At 51.3% G+C, this 15,697-nt stretch overlaps 1 protein-coding gene across 2 annotated transcripts in view; it reads right to left on the bottom strand.

Annotated features, from left to right (window-relative positions):
* DEPTOR (DEP domain containing MTOR interacting protein) overlaps positions 1-15,697 on the bottom strand; it is a 149,855-nt gene that overhangs the window by 51,570 nt on the left and 82,588 nt on the right. The gene's annotated exons all lie outside the window — the stretch shown is intronic.

Raw genomic sequence — 15,697 nt, forward strand, 5'->3', positions numbered from 1 at the left:
AAGTCAGACTTTTGATTGGGCCACTCAAGATATCCAGTGTCTTTATCTTTGTACTTCGGATCATTGTCCTGCTGAAATGTGAATCTCCTACCGTTTCAGATTCATGGCTGACTCGAGCAGGTTTTAATCTAGGATCCTCCTGTACTTTTCACTGTCCATTGTCCCTTCGATCCAGACAAGCTTGCCAGTCCCTGCTGATGAAAAGCAGCACCTTAACATGATGCTGCCACCACTATGCTTGACAGTCGGGATGGTGTTGACTGGGTGATGTGCAGTGTTAGGCTTGCATCGGACATAACACTTTGAATTCAGACCAAAACGTATAATTTTTGTCTCGTCTGACCACAAAACCTTTCTCCACATGCCTGCTGTCTCATTAAGATGCTGTTATGCAGACTCCACATGAGCTTTTAGATGCGTCTGTCAGTAATGGCTTCTTTCTTGCCACCTACCCATAGAGTCCAGCTTTGTGAAAGGAACGGGGCATTGTTGATAAATGAACACTGGACACCCATTGGGCTACGGCGACATAGAGGGATATTGTTGATTGATGAATACTGACCCCCATCTCAGACATAGAGTCTTGCGGATCTTTCAAAGTCATGGTAGGATTTACAGTGACATCCCGAACCAGTTTCCTGCTTGCCCGGCTGCTGAGTTTGGTTGGGTGACCTGATCTGGGTAGAGTCTGGGTGGTATACATTTTCCACTTCTAAAAGATGGACTTCAACATCCTCAAAAAAAGATAATGAGCGACTTTGAAATCTTCTTATACCACACTCCCGAACGATGCTTCTCTACCTCTACGATACTTCTCTACTCGATGCTTATACAATATTGAATCTTATATAAATATTTCTAAGTGTTTGTTTGTACGTTATTCTTTCACAGTCCAAAAACGTAGCACCTGGAAGCCCAAAATTTGGGTGTAGGTTCTAAGGTACTACACGTTGGCCTGAACGTCCATTTTGAGACCAGCAAAGGCTGCTATAAAGTTGGGCTGTTGGGCTATAAACCCTGGTGTTGGGCTAGCGGCTAGGGTGCCGGCTTAGGATCCAAGGATCCTGGGTTCGAATCCCGGTCGATTGCTGAATTAACGCCAGGGGGGTTGACTCAGCCTGTCATCCTTCCGAGGTCGGCTAATTGAGTACCAGTTCACTGGTAATTCCCTGTTTGTCGTTAAAGGCGGCAAAAAGGGTTGGCGTCAGGAAGGGCATCCGGCCGTAAAACATTGCTTCAAAAAGGGGACCGAAAAACAACAACAACCATGGTTCCCGAAAAAGGCCAACCCCTGCTTTGCGGGGAAAAATGGCCTCTAAAGGTGGTTAAAGGCTGCTATAAAGTGTATATTGGGATGTAGGGTCAAGCAGTGTTCGCGCGGACAAGCAGGAAAAAGGTAACCACCATGAGGTTAATAATTCCATAGCTTTTCAATGTCCCACACGTCCCAAAACCACCTTCGGGAAAAGCTCACCCAGCCGGGCAGCGCCAGGTTTCCCCTGCTAGTAGGAAATAATGATAAATACCATATACAGGAACAACAACAACAACAACAACAACATGCATTTTAAAGGCCATTTTCCCTGCTAGAGCGGGGGTTAGCCTTGCGGTCCCCATGACAATCTTCTCCATTTTGCCCTATTTTCTGCATCTCTCCTTGTTAACCCCCTTGCCCGCATTTCTTCTTCCACCATCTTTAGCCAAGTCTTTCTCGGTCTTCCCCGTCTTCTACTTCCTTCTACATTCATTTCCATCACTCTTCTCAACCAGTCACTTTCATCCTTCCTCAACACATGACCAAACCATCTCAACCTGTTCCTCTTCACAGCATCAATCACAGGCTCGATTCCCATCATCTTTCGCAATTCATCATTTGTCTTCCTCTCTCTCAACGATACTCCGCACATCCGTCGAACCATTCGCATTTCCACCCTTTCCAACCTTCGTTGCTGCTCTACGTTCATTACCCATGTCTCGCTCCCATAAATCATAACACTTCTCACACATGCAGCATACACCTTTCCCTTCAGCTTCAACGACACTCCCCTCATCATCAGCACGCCACTCAATTCCCGAAACTTCTTCCATGCACATCTCACTCGAGCAACCGTTGCCGAGTCTGATCCACCTTCTCCATTCAGCATGTCTCCGAGGTAGCAAAATGTTTTCACACCTTCCAGCTTCACGCCATCTCCAAGATCCAACTCAACATTTCCTCCATCTGCAGCTCCCTCTGTGCACACCTTACATTTGAATGTAGCTGCCACACTGGTTAATGACCGTCTCAGACCACTACATTTTTGATGAACCCACTCAGCGCACATTGTACATTGAATGGAGTTCACTCCGACACCCTTTCTACACACAGCACAGGGCCACTTCCCAGTTCTTTCCACCTCACCACATGCTTTACCACTTGCCATCACCTTCGTCTTTCCGATATTCACCTTCAGACCTTTTGTCTCCATACATTCCTTCCACGTGTTCATCTTTTCCTTCAGTCCATCCATACTTTCCGCAATCAACACCAGATCATCTGCATACAACAACTCCCACGGTAAACCCTCCTTTACGTTCTGAGCCAACACCTCCATCACAGCTACAAATAGTAGTGGACTTGGTACCGACCCCTGATGCACTCCCACCTTCACCTCAAACTCACCACTGTTCCCGTCCTTCGTCCTTACAGCTGTGCGTGCTCTTTTGTACATTGCCACCACTACTCTGATCAACCATTCCTCCACTCCTAACTTCCTCAATGCCCATGTCAATACTTTGCGTGGAACCCAATCGAATGCTTTCTCCAGATCAACAAACCCAAGAAACAACTTCTTCCTCTTCTCCATGTACTTCTCCTGCAACTGCCTCACAATGAAAAGCGCGTCTGTCGTTCCTCTTCCTGGCATGAATCCAAACTGCATTTCGTCGATCTTCACTTTCTTCCTTATCCTCCTCTCCAACACCCTTTCCAATACCTTCATTCCATGCTCCAATAACTTTATCGCTCGGTACGAGCCACATTGCAGAGGGTCACCTTTCCCCTTGTATAGAGGGACGAGGGTACTCAGTTCCCAATCCACTGGAATGCGGCCTACTTTCACCACCAGATTACAGATCTCTGTCATTCTCTTCACACCCCAACTTCCTGCTGCCGTCAACATATCTCCCACAACTCCCGTCGGCCCTCCCGCTTTTCTACCCTTCATTGCTTTTATCGCTTCCTCAACTTCCTTCTCAGTTATCTTCTCTGCCGGTCCTAAAACTGGGTTACTCTCTATGTTGCCATCCCATTCATTCTCTGTATTCAACAGCATTTCGATATATCTTTTCCATCTTCCTTTAATTCCATCTGGGTCGACAACGATTTGTCCCACTTCATCCTTCAAGTAACTCACCCCCATCACATCACACCTCTCTTTCGCTATCTGCTTTGCAATCCTGAATACTGCTTTCTGACCCTCTTCCGAATCCAAGCGTTCTCCGAACATTTTCCTACATGCCTCCTGCGCCTTTGCTACCTCTTTCTTTGCAGCCTTCCTGGCTGCCTTATAACTTCCATGCTCTGGTTTTTCTGCCCCCATACCCTTCGCCTTCTGCCACTCCTTGAACTTCTTCCTCTTCTCGAGGAAGGTTAAATGTAAATACAGGAACAACAAAGAAGAAACATTAAATGTTCTGAACCTAAAATGAAACAACATGATACAGGCATGATGGGCCACCAAATGGCCTCTTGCATCAAAGCTTGGACTTGTATTTTCTTTGAAATAATGATAACTACAAAGGCACTCTTCGACATCGCAACATTGAACGATATGCTTCCATCCACATTATTACATCATTATACACATTTGTACGAAGTTTAATTTAAATCCCTTCAACAACACACAACAACAACATGCATTTTAAGGCCATTTTCCCTGCTAGAGCGGGGGTTAGCCTTGCGGTCCCCATGACAATCTTCTCCATCTTGCCCTATTTTCTGCATCTCTCCTTGTTAACCCCCTTGCCCGCATTTCTTCTTCCACCATCTTCAGCCAAGTCTTTCTCGGTCTTCCCCGTCCTCTACTTCCTTCTACATTCATTTACATCACTCTTCTCAACCAGTCACTTTCATCCTTCCTCAACACATGACCAAACCATCTCAACCTGTTCCTCTTCACAGCATCAATCACAGGCTCTATTCCCAAATTTAAATCCCTTCAATCAACGAATATCATATTTTTACCTGACATGACCTCTGACCTTTGACCTCTAGATGCCAAAATCGAATCAATTCATCTTCACATCATAATACCTACTTCTACCAAGTTTGGTCAAAATCCCATCACTGGTTCACAAGTTAATGTGGTAACATTTTTATCAAATGGGACCTCCGACATTTGACCTCTTGACCACATTATCTAATCAGTTTATCTTTGCATCATTATACATCAAGTTTCACTTAGATACCTTCAGCCGTTCTTAAGTCGTGGTCACGAAAACCGATCACGGACGCATGGACGGCCAGTTGGACGGACAATCCGAAAACACAATCTAATGAATTAGTCAGCGAAGGCATACAAAAATTGGGAATTCAAAATGCATTAATTTTATGCCATGTATATCATTCAGCTTTATTTTATTGCCATGAATGTCTTTCAATTCAATTTGTTTTTATCAGCAGGCTTCTTCCATGGTTCACGGCCAACCTCTCTGCCTGGTAATCTATCTGAGCTGTTGAAAGCTGCACCCTTGGCCCATTTTCCAACATTGCTATCAGGGCTGTGACAGACATTTAACCTAAAAGTTAAAATGACTCGATCACTGACAGTTCCTGTGTAAAATTGAGAAGTTGGCATTGCTTTATGGCTTCAGAGCAGATAACATGATTGTAATAGGTTGGCGTGTTCAGTTCGATAGCTCTGTGAGCTTGAAAGGATGGCAACAATGCAAAGATAACAAGATAACGTGGTTTGTTTGTTCCAAACATGTCCGGATGAAATGCGCAAATAAGCTCCATTGCATATTATTGGCGCTTTCACAAGGATTGCAAGCACAATCAGAGAAAGGTCCACATGCCAGTTACAAATCGAAAACACCTCTTTGATTTGTCCATCACCCACCAATGGCCTCGTAATTCATGCAAAGCTAAAAGAAAATCAAACACATCGATGTCTCCTGATAAATTGAGTGATTTCCACCCTTGCTTCGATCTGGTTCCCCACCTTGAGTTTTGAAGAGAGGGAGTGAGGTCCCCCACGGGGTACTTCGGGCTGTCCCCTGCCCATATGTAATTGCAATTGTCATGGTTCCCTTTTTGAGGCAATGTTTTTATGGCCAGATGCCCTTCCTGACGCAAACCCGATTAGTCGCCTCTTACGACACACCTTACGTGTGTCTTACGTCGCAGGGATACGGCGTACCTATTCTAAACCGGGCTACACACCGGGAGAAGATTGTTTGCAAAATGATTTTGCAAATTTTGCAAAAGAAGATTGTAAAATGGAGAAGATTGCCAGAGGGCCCGCAAGGCTAACCCCCGCTCTAGCAGGGAAAATGGCCTTAAAATGCCTGTTGTTGTTGTTGTTGATGATGTATCCTGATATCCTCGTCCCGCATGTTATTTAGGTACAAGCTCTTTCATTAGCCTGAGATCAGTGTAAGGATAAAAATAAAATTAAAAAAATCCTTAACATATTCAGACCAACTCTAATAAATAACTCCAAGTATATTTGATTTGATGTACCATACTCTTTACAGAGCATTGCTGCTACCGAAGCAGTTTCTTGGCAAAGGTGAAACTTGGTGGCTTGCCATTGCCTTCCCAGCAGTGTTTGTCTATCCTTTTAAATGCTGAGTGGCAAGCAAGGAAGCAGTATGTACCATTTGTAGTCTTTGGCACAACTCGGCCGGGATTTGAACCACTGACCTCCAAGACTCAGAGAAGACGCTCTCGCCTTTATGCCACAGAGTCTGGTTACCCAATATACAAGCAAAAACAAATAAAACTAGATATCTGTGATCACAAAGTGATTACCAAGGGTAAGCCTCCCCCGACCCCCATGATCCATTGATGGCCTTTTAATTTTTTTGGACCGCCATATGACTTCCACACCTTCAAAATTTGGGGAAAGAATGTAAATTAAGAAAATGTGTCCCCATCTACAATCTATCCCAAAAAACTCAATTCATGAAAATCGGAGGAAAATTATTCAAGTTATGATCAAAAACGTGTTTTTGTTAATTAGATCACAACCCCATAAAAGTAAAGGAGCCTAATCAAATAGCAGGTGCACTCTTATGATGCAAGAACATCTCGGAAGGCCGAGTGGTCTTTGAGATTCCGCATCTACTATAATAGAGTTGTGTGGTTGCAGCTTTGTCAGTAATATTAACTAGTTGATTGGCCATGGTACTGACCAATTGGGTGTGCCTGTTTTTCCCTTCACTCGTCGATTGGTCGAGGCACTGACAAATTGGGTGTGCCCGTTTTCCCTTCACTCGTCGATTGGTTGGGGACTGACTAATTGGGTGTGCCCGTTTTCCCTTCACTCGTCGATTGGTTGGGGACTGACTAATTGGGTGTGCCTCTTTTCCCTACACTCGTCGATTGGTTGGGGACTGACTAATTGGGTGTGCCCGTTTTCCCTTCACTCGTCGATTGGTTGGGGACTGACTAATTGGGTGTGCCCGTTTTCCCTTCACTCGTCGATTGGTTGGGGACTGACTAATTGGGTGTGCCTCTTTTCCCTACACCCGTCGATTGGTTGGGGACTGACTAATTGGGTGTGCCTGTTTTCCCTTCACTCGTCGATTGGTTGGGGACTGACTAATTGGGTGTGCCCGTTTTCCCTTCACTGGTCAATTGGTTGGGGACTGACTAATTGGGTGTGCCTCTTTTCCCTACACTCGTCGATTGGTTGGGGACTGACTAATTGGGTGTGCCCGTTTTCCCTTCACTGGTCAATTGGTTGGGGACTGACTAATTGGGTGTGCCTCTTTTCCCTACACTCATCGATTGGTTGGGGACTGACTAATTGGGTGTGCCTGTTTTCCCTTCACTCGTCGATTGGTTGGGGACTGACTAATTGAGTGTGCCTGTTTTCCCTTCACTCGTCGATTGGTTGGGGACTGACTAATTGGGTGTGATCGTTTTCCCTTCACTCGTCGATTGTTTGGGGACTGACTAATAGGGTGTGCCCGTTTTCCCTTCACTGGTCAATTGGTCGGGGACTGACTAATTGGGTGTGCCCGTTTTCCCTTCACTGGTCAATTGGTCGGGGACTGACTAATAGGGTGTGCCCGTTTTCCCTTCACTCGCGATTGGTTAGGGTGTGGCGGACACAAAAGCCCACTGGCGTGGTGACATCATTCCACGCACCAAGTGGGCGGTGGCCACGCCCGAGGGGTAGGCGTGGCCTCATGATATACACCGGGCGACCAGCCCGGAGCATTTCCAGTGTTACAGTGTAGTCTTACAATAAAGACGTTTACATGTTACCGCTTGTCCGCTTCCTCCTTGCTCACAAGCAGCGCGCGTAACGCCGCGCTTTACTGGTGACCCTCGACGTTGGATCTGCCGTAGCGATCCTTCTGAACACGACGCCATTGCAATGGCCAACGACAAGGCAATGGCGATTAAACTTCCCGAATTTTGGGAGGCCCAGGCCGAAGTCTGGTTCGTTCAAGCCGAAGCCCAATTTCAGCTTCGGCGCCTCACCAACGACGACCTGCGCTACTGCCATGTCGTCGCCTCCCTCGGGCCCGGCACGGCCGCTCGAGTTGTGTCCGTCCTTCACCACCCACCGGACGGCCACAAGTACAAGGCACTCAAGCGGCTACTCCTAGCCACGTTCGGCCTCACGGACGACGCACGGGCCGACCGCCTCCTGGATCTCCCCGAGCCCGGTGAGACGCGCCCGTCGGTCCGAATGGACCATATGCTGTCACTGTTGGGCGACGAAGCCCCCGGTTCGCTATTCCGGGCGCTTTTCCGGCGCCAACTTCCAGCGCAGGTTCGCCTCGCGTTGGCCGGGACCGAGCTAACGGAACCCCGAGCATTGGCCGCCAAGGCGGACAGGTACTTCGCCGCTTCGGACACGCGGGCGAGCGTCGGCGTGGCCGTCACGGCCCTCGACGCTGATGTTCAGCAGCATGTTCCACAGCATCAGCTTCTACAGCGCGCTGATGTTCAGCAGCATGTTCCACAGCATCAGCTTCTACAGCGCACTGATGTTCAGCAGCATGCTGATACGCACCTCGTGAACGCCGCCACGCCCCGCCCACCGCCGCGGCGAAAACCGCCACCGCGGGGAAACCCGCCAACTCCACCGGCCTGGCGGAGCCAGCCGCGCTCCTCCAGCTCCACCACCTGGTACTGGTTCCACGCCAAGTTCGGCCACGAAGCTCGGCGGTGTCATCCGCCGTGCTCCTTCAACGGGTCGGGAAACGCCCGGGCCGGCGCTCAATAGTGGCGATGAGCGCCGGCCGTTCGAGCAGCCTGCTGTTCATAACGGACACCTTCTCCGGGCGCCGTTACCTGTGCGACACGGGAGCGCAGGTGAGTGTCATTCCCGCCGGCACGTCAGACAAGCACGCCGCGGGTGGGGGCCCCGCGCTGCTTGCCGCGAACGGGAAGCCCATCCGTACGTACGGAAAACGCTGCCTCTCTCTGCGGTTTGGAGGGCAGGTTTTCCGATGGACGTTCGTCACCGCCGACGTGCCCATGGCACTGCTTGGCGTGGACTTCCTGTGCGCTAATGGGCTCCTGGTCGACGTCAAGCGCAGACAGCTTGTCCAGGCCGAGACGTTCAGCTCGCTCGCTTGTACGTTGCCCAGCTCAACGAGCGGCTTGCCAAGTGGCTTGCCGAACGATTCGGTTCCGGCCACGTTGGTCTGTACGCTTCCGGCAGCGGACGCATTCACCCGCCTCCTCGCCGGCTTCCCGGCCCTCACGCGGCCCACCTTCTCGGCGGGGGCCGTCAAGCACGGGGTGGCCCATCACATCCCCACCGTCGGGCCACCGGTCTACGCCCGGGCACGCCGCCTCGAGCCGACGAAGCTGGCGGTGGCAAAAGCGGGGTTCGCTACCCTGGAGCGACTCGGCATCGTTCGGCGCTCAGAGAGCGCTTGGGCGTCGCCGCTGCACATCGTGCCGAAGCCCGGCGGGGGATGGCGACCGTGCGGGGACTATCGCCGTCTCAATGACGCCACGACTCCCGACCGCTACCCCGTCACCCACATTCAGGACTTTTCCGCCCGTTTGGCGGGCAGGTCCTTCTTCTCGAAGGTGGACCTCATACGCGGCTACCATCAGGTCCCCGTCAGGCCGGAGGACGTCCTGAAGACGGCGGTCATCACGCCATTCGGACTCTTCGAGTTCCTGCGCATGCCCTTCGGTCTGAAGAATGCGGCTCAGGCGTTCCAGCGACTGATGGACAGCGTCCTGCGCGACTTGGATTTTGTCTACGTCTACCTGGACGATATCCTCGTCGCCAGCGCGTCCCGCGAAGAGCACCTACACCACCTCCGCACGCTCTTCGAACGCCTGGGCCAGCATGGCCTGATTGTGAACCCCGCAAAGTGCCGGTTCGGCGCCGCCACAATCGATTTTCTGGGGCACCGTGTCACCAGGCACGGAGCCGTCCCCCTGCCGGCCAAGGTGGAGGCGGTGAAGGGGTTTCCGCGCCCCCGCACGATCAGAGGGCTGCAGGAGTTCCTGGGCATGGTGAACTTTTACCATCGGTTCCTGCCCCGTATCGCCCAGCTCCTGCGCCCCCTGCACGAAGCTCTCCGAGGTAAGCCGGGCAAAGGCGACGTTACCTGGACCGAGCAGATGGACACGGCGTTCACGGGCGCGAAGCTCGCCTTGGCTAACGCCACCATGCTCGCGCACCCGGCGCCCGATGCACCGATCGCCCTCACCACCGATGCCTCGGACTACGCGGTGGGCGCGGTGCACGAGCAATGGGTGCGTGGAGCTTGGCAACCGCTGGCGTTCTTTAGCCGGCAGCTTCGCCCGCCCGAACGCCGTTACAGTACCTTCGACCGCGAGTTGCTCGGACTTCACTTGGCGGTCAGGCACTTCCGCCATCTGCTCGAGGGCCGGGCGTTCACTGCCTTCGTCGACCACAAGCCGCTGATCTTCGCGATGGGCAAGGTCACCGAGCCGTGGTCGGCCCGGCAGCAGCGTCACCTCTCGGCCGTGTCCGAGTACACGACGGACATCCAGCACGTCGCGGGGAAGGACAACCCGGTGGCGGATTGCCTTTCCCGGGCCGTCGCCCACGCAGTCCACCTCGGCATCGACTATGCCCGGATGGCAGCGGACCAGGCCGCTGACCCCGACGTCCAGGCCTTGCGGACCGCCGTCACGGGCCTCCGCGTCACCGAGGTGCCGTTCGACGGCGCGGGCGTGGCCCTCTTGTGCGACGTCTCCCTCGGGCGTCCTCGCCCCATCGTGCCCGCGGGCTGGCAGCGCCAGGTGTTTGACGCCATCCACGGCCTGTCCCACCCGGGCGCGAGGGCCTCCCAAAGGCTGATCGCCGACAAGTTCGTCTGGCATGGCCTCCGGAAGGCCGTCCGCGGCTGGGCCAGGACGTGCCTCGCGTGCCAGCGCGCCAAGGTGCACCGACACACCCAGGCCCCGTTGGCCCCGTTCACGGTGCCGGAACGCCGGTTTGACCACGTCCACGTGGACCTGGTGGGACCTCTGCCCCCCTCGCGGGGTTTCACCTACGTCCTCACCATGGTGGACCGCACCACCCGGTGGCCGGAGGCCGTGCCCTTGGCGTCGACAACGGCGGCCGATGTCGCGCAGGCTTTCATCGCCACCTGGGTCGCCCGGTTCGGCGCCCCCTCAGACATCTCATCCGACCGCGGCCCCCAGTTCACCTCGGAGCTCTGGGGGGCGGTTGCGCAGGGGCTCGGGGTCCGGCTGCACCGAACCACGGCCTACCACCCCCAGGCTAACGGCCTGTGTGAGCGATTTCACCGCTCATTGAAGGCCGCGCTCCGGGCCACCCTCCGCGACGGCGGCTGGGTCGACAGGCTCCCCTGGGTCCTGCTGGGCCTCCGGACGGCGCCCAAGGAGGACCTGCGCGCATCCGCGGCGGAGTTGGTCTTCGGGCAACCGCTGCGGGTGCCGGGCGAGTTCCTCCCCGACTCCACAGCACCATGGTCCGCGGCACAGCAGCGCTCCGCTCTGCAAGAGACCGCCCAGAGGTTCGCCCCGGTGCCAACGGCATGCCACAGGCACCCACCGACGCACGTCGCCCCGGAGCTTCGCACGGCGGAGTACGTCTTCGTCCGCCACGATGCCCATCGGACACCACTGCGGCCCCCGTACGACGGGCCTTTCCGCGTGCTGGAGACCGGGGCGAAGCACTTCACCCTGGACATCGGCGGTACTCCTGACCGCGTTTCGGTAGACCGCCTCAAGCCGGCCCACCTCGATGTGGACCATCCACCGCCAGTGGCCCGACCCCCACGTCGGGGCCGCCCTCCTGCGGGCGGACCCCCGGCACCGCCCAGCCCCGCCGCCACGCCGCCCCCCGGTCCTGCACCCATCCCAGGGGCAGCCAGGGGCATCCCACCTGGCATCCCTGCACCCCGGACGCCGCCGATCGCCAGGGGGCGCTTCGGCCGGGTCATTCGTCTGCCCCGCAAACTGGCCCTCCAGGTGCGCGGGAATTCTGGGGGGGCGCGTGTGGCGGACACAAAAGCCCACTGGCGTGGTGACATCATTCCACACACCAAGTGGGCGGTGGCCACGCCCGAGGGGTAGGCGTGGCCTCATGATATACACCGGGCGACCAGCCCGGAGCATTTCCAATGTTACAGTGTAGTCTTACAATAAAGACGTTTACATGTTACCGCTTGTCCGCTTCCTCCTTGCTCACAAGCAGCGCGCGTAACGCCGCGCTTTAAGGGTACTGACCAATTGGGTGTGATCGTTTTTCCCAGCATCGTTATTCATGTCTATTGTTATCGCGTCTATCCACATCAGCAAACAATGGTCCATCTAGGTGGTGCAGCAAATCACATGCTCTCCTCACCGCAAGTTACCTCACCTCTCACAGCAGTGATTACAATATTGGTGATTACGGTGCAGTGTCTATCACACACTTTCCTCACCTCTCACAGCAGTGATTACAATATTGGTGATTATAATGCGGCATCTATCACACACTTTCCTCACCTCTCACAGCAGTGATTACAATATTGGTGATGATGATGCGGCATCTATCACGCACTTTCCTCACCTCTCACAGCAGTGATTACAATATTGGTGATTATAATGCGGCATCTATCACACACTTTCCTCACCTCTCACAGCAGTGAATACAATATTGGTGATTATAATGCGGCATCTATCACGCACATTCCTCACCTCTCACAGCAGTGAATACAATATTGGTGATGATGATGCGGCATCTATCACACACTTTCCTCACCTCTCACAGCAGTGATTACAATATTGGTGATTATAATGCGGCATCTATCACACACTTTCCTCACCTCTCACAGCAGTGAATACAATATTGGTGATGATGATGCGGCATCCATCACGCACTTTCCTCACCTCTCACAGCAGTGATTACAATATTGGTGATTATAATGCGGCATCTATCACACACTTTCCTCACCTCTCACAGCAGTGATTACAATATTGGTGATGATGATGCGGCATCTATCACACACTTTCCTCACCTCTCACAGCAGTGATTACAATATTGGTGATTATAATGCGGCATCTATCACACACTTTCCTCACCTCTCACAGCAGTGAATACAATATTGGTGATTATAATGCGGCATCCATCACGCACTTTCCTCACCTCTCACAGCAGTGAATACAATATTGGTGATGATGATGCGGCATCCATCACGCACTTTCCTCACCTCTCACAGCAGTGAATACAATATTGGTGATGATGATGCGGCATCCATCACGCACTTTCCTCACCTCTCACAGCAGTGATTACAATATTGGTGATTATAATGCGGCATCTATCACACACTTTCCTCACCTCTCACAGCAGTGAATACAATATTGGTGATTATAATGCGGCATCTATCACGCACTTTCCTCACCTCTCACAGCAGTGATTACAATATTGGTGATGATGATGCAGCATCTGTCACGCACTTTCCTCACCTCTCACAGCAGTGATTACAATATTGGTGATTATAATGCGGCATCCATCACGCACTTTCCTCACCTCTCACAGCAGTGATTACAATATTGGTGATGATGATGCGGCATCTATCACACACTTTCCTCACCTCTCACACTCACAGCAGTGATTACAATATTGGTGATGATGATGCAGCATCTATCGCGCACTTTCCTCACCTCTCACAGCGGTGATTACAATATTGGTGATTATAATGCGGCATCCATCATGCACTTTCCTCACCTCTCACAGCGGTGATTACAATATTGGTGATGATGCGGCATCCATCACGCACTTTCCTCACCTCTCACAGCAGTGATTACAATATTGGTGATTATAATGCGGCATCTATCACACACTTTCCTCACCTCTTACACAGTGAATACAAATTTGGTGATTATGATGCGGCATCTATCACGTACTTTCCTCACCTCTCACAGCAGTGAATACAATATTGGTGGTGATGATGCGGCATCTATCACGCACCTTCCTCACCTCTCACAGCAGTGATTACAATATTGGTGATGATGATGCAGCATCTATCGCGCACTTTCCTCACCTCTCACAGCAGTGATTACAATATTGGTGATTATAATGCGGCATCCATCACACACTTTCCTCACCTCTCACAGCAGTGATTACAATATTGGTGATGATGATGCGGCATCCATCACGCACTTTCCTCACCTCTCACAGCAGTGATTACAATATTGGTGATTATAATGCGGCATCTATCACACACTTTCCTTACCTCTCACAGCAGTGATTACAATATTGGTGATTACGGTGCAGTGTCTATCCCACACTTTCCTCACCTCTCACAGCAGTGATTACAATATTGGTGATTATAATGCGGCATCCATCACACACTTTCCTCACCTCTCACAGCAGTGATTACAATATTGGTGATGATGATGCGGCATCCATCACGCACTTTCCTCACCTCTCACAGCAGTGATTACAATATTGGTGATTATAATGCGGCATCTATCACACACTTTCCTTACCTCTCACAGCAGTGATTACAATATTGGTGATTACGGTGCAGTGTCTATCCCACACTTTCCTCACCTCTCACAGCAGTGATTACAATATTGGTGATTATAATGCGGCATCCATCACGCACTTTCCTCACCTCTCACAGCAGTGCTTACAATATTGGTGATGATGATGCGGCATCCATCACGCACTTTCCTCACCTCTCACAGCAGTGATTACAATATTGGTGACGATGATGCAGCATCTATCGCACACTTTCCTCACCTCTTACACAGTGAATACAAATTTGGTGATTATAATGCGGCATCTATCACGCACTTTCCTCACCTCTCACAGCAGTGAATACAATATTGGTGGTGATGATGCGGCATCTATCACGCACTGTCCTCACCTCTCACAGCAGTGATTACAATATTGGTGATTATAATGCGGCATCTATCACGCACTTTCCTCACCTCTCACAGCAGTGATTACAATATTGGTGATGATGATGCAGCATCCATCACGCACTTTCCTCACCTCTCACAGCAGTGATTACAATATTGGTGATGATGATGCAGCATCCATCACGCACTTTCCTCACCTCTCACAGCAGTGATTACAATATTGGTGATGATGATGCAGCATCCATCACGCACTTTCCTCACCTCTCACAGCAGTGATTACAATATTGGTGATGATGATGCAGCATCTATCGCGCACTTTCCTCACCTCTCACAGCAGTGATTACAATATTGGTGATGATGATGCAGCATCCATCACGCACTTTCCTCACCTCTCACAGCAGTGATTACAATATTTGTGATTATAATGTGGCATCTATCACACACTTTCCTCACCTCTTACACAGTGAATACAATATTGGTGATTATGATGCGGCATCTATCACACACTTTCCTCACCTCTCACAGCAGTGATTACAATATTGGTGATGATGATGCGGCATCTATCACGCACATTCCTCACCTCTCACAGCAGTGATTACAATATTGGTGGTGATGATGCGGCATCTATCACGCACATTCCTCACCTCTCACAGCGGTGATTACAATATTGGTGATTACGGTGCAGTGTCTATCACACACTTTCCTCACCTCTCACAGCAGTGATTACAATATTGGTGATTATAATGCGGCATCTCTCACGCACTTTCCTCACCTCTCACAGCAGTGAATACAATATTGGTGATTATGATGCGGCATCTCTCACGCACTTTCCTCACCTCTTACACAGTGAATACAATATTGGTGATTATGATGCGGCATCTCTCACGCACTTTCCTCACCTCTTACACAGTGAATACAATATTGGTGATTATGATGCGGCATCTATCACACACTTTCCTCACCTCTCACAGCAGTGATTACAATATTGGTGATGATGATGCGGCATCTATCACGCACATTCCTCACCTCTCACAGCAGTGATTACAATATTGGTGGTGATGATGCGGCATCTATCACACACTTTCCTCACCTCTCACAGCAGTGATTACAATATTGGTGATTATAATGCGGCATCTCTCACGCACTTTCCTCATC

This window comes from Myxine glutinosa, chromosome 3 (genome assembly GCF_964187855.1).
Source record: "Myxine glutinosa chromosome 3, kmMyxGlut1.1, whole genome shotgun sequence".
Classification (NCBI taxonomy): domain Eukaryota; kingdom Metazoa; phylum Chordata; class Myxini; order Myxiniformes; family Myxinidae; genus Myxine; species Myxine glutinosa.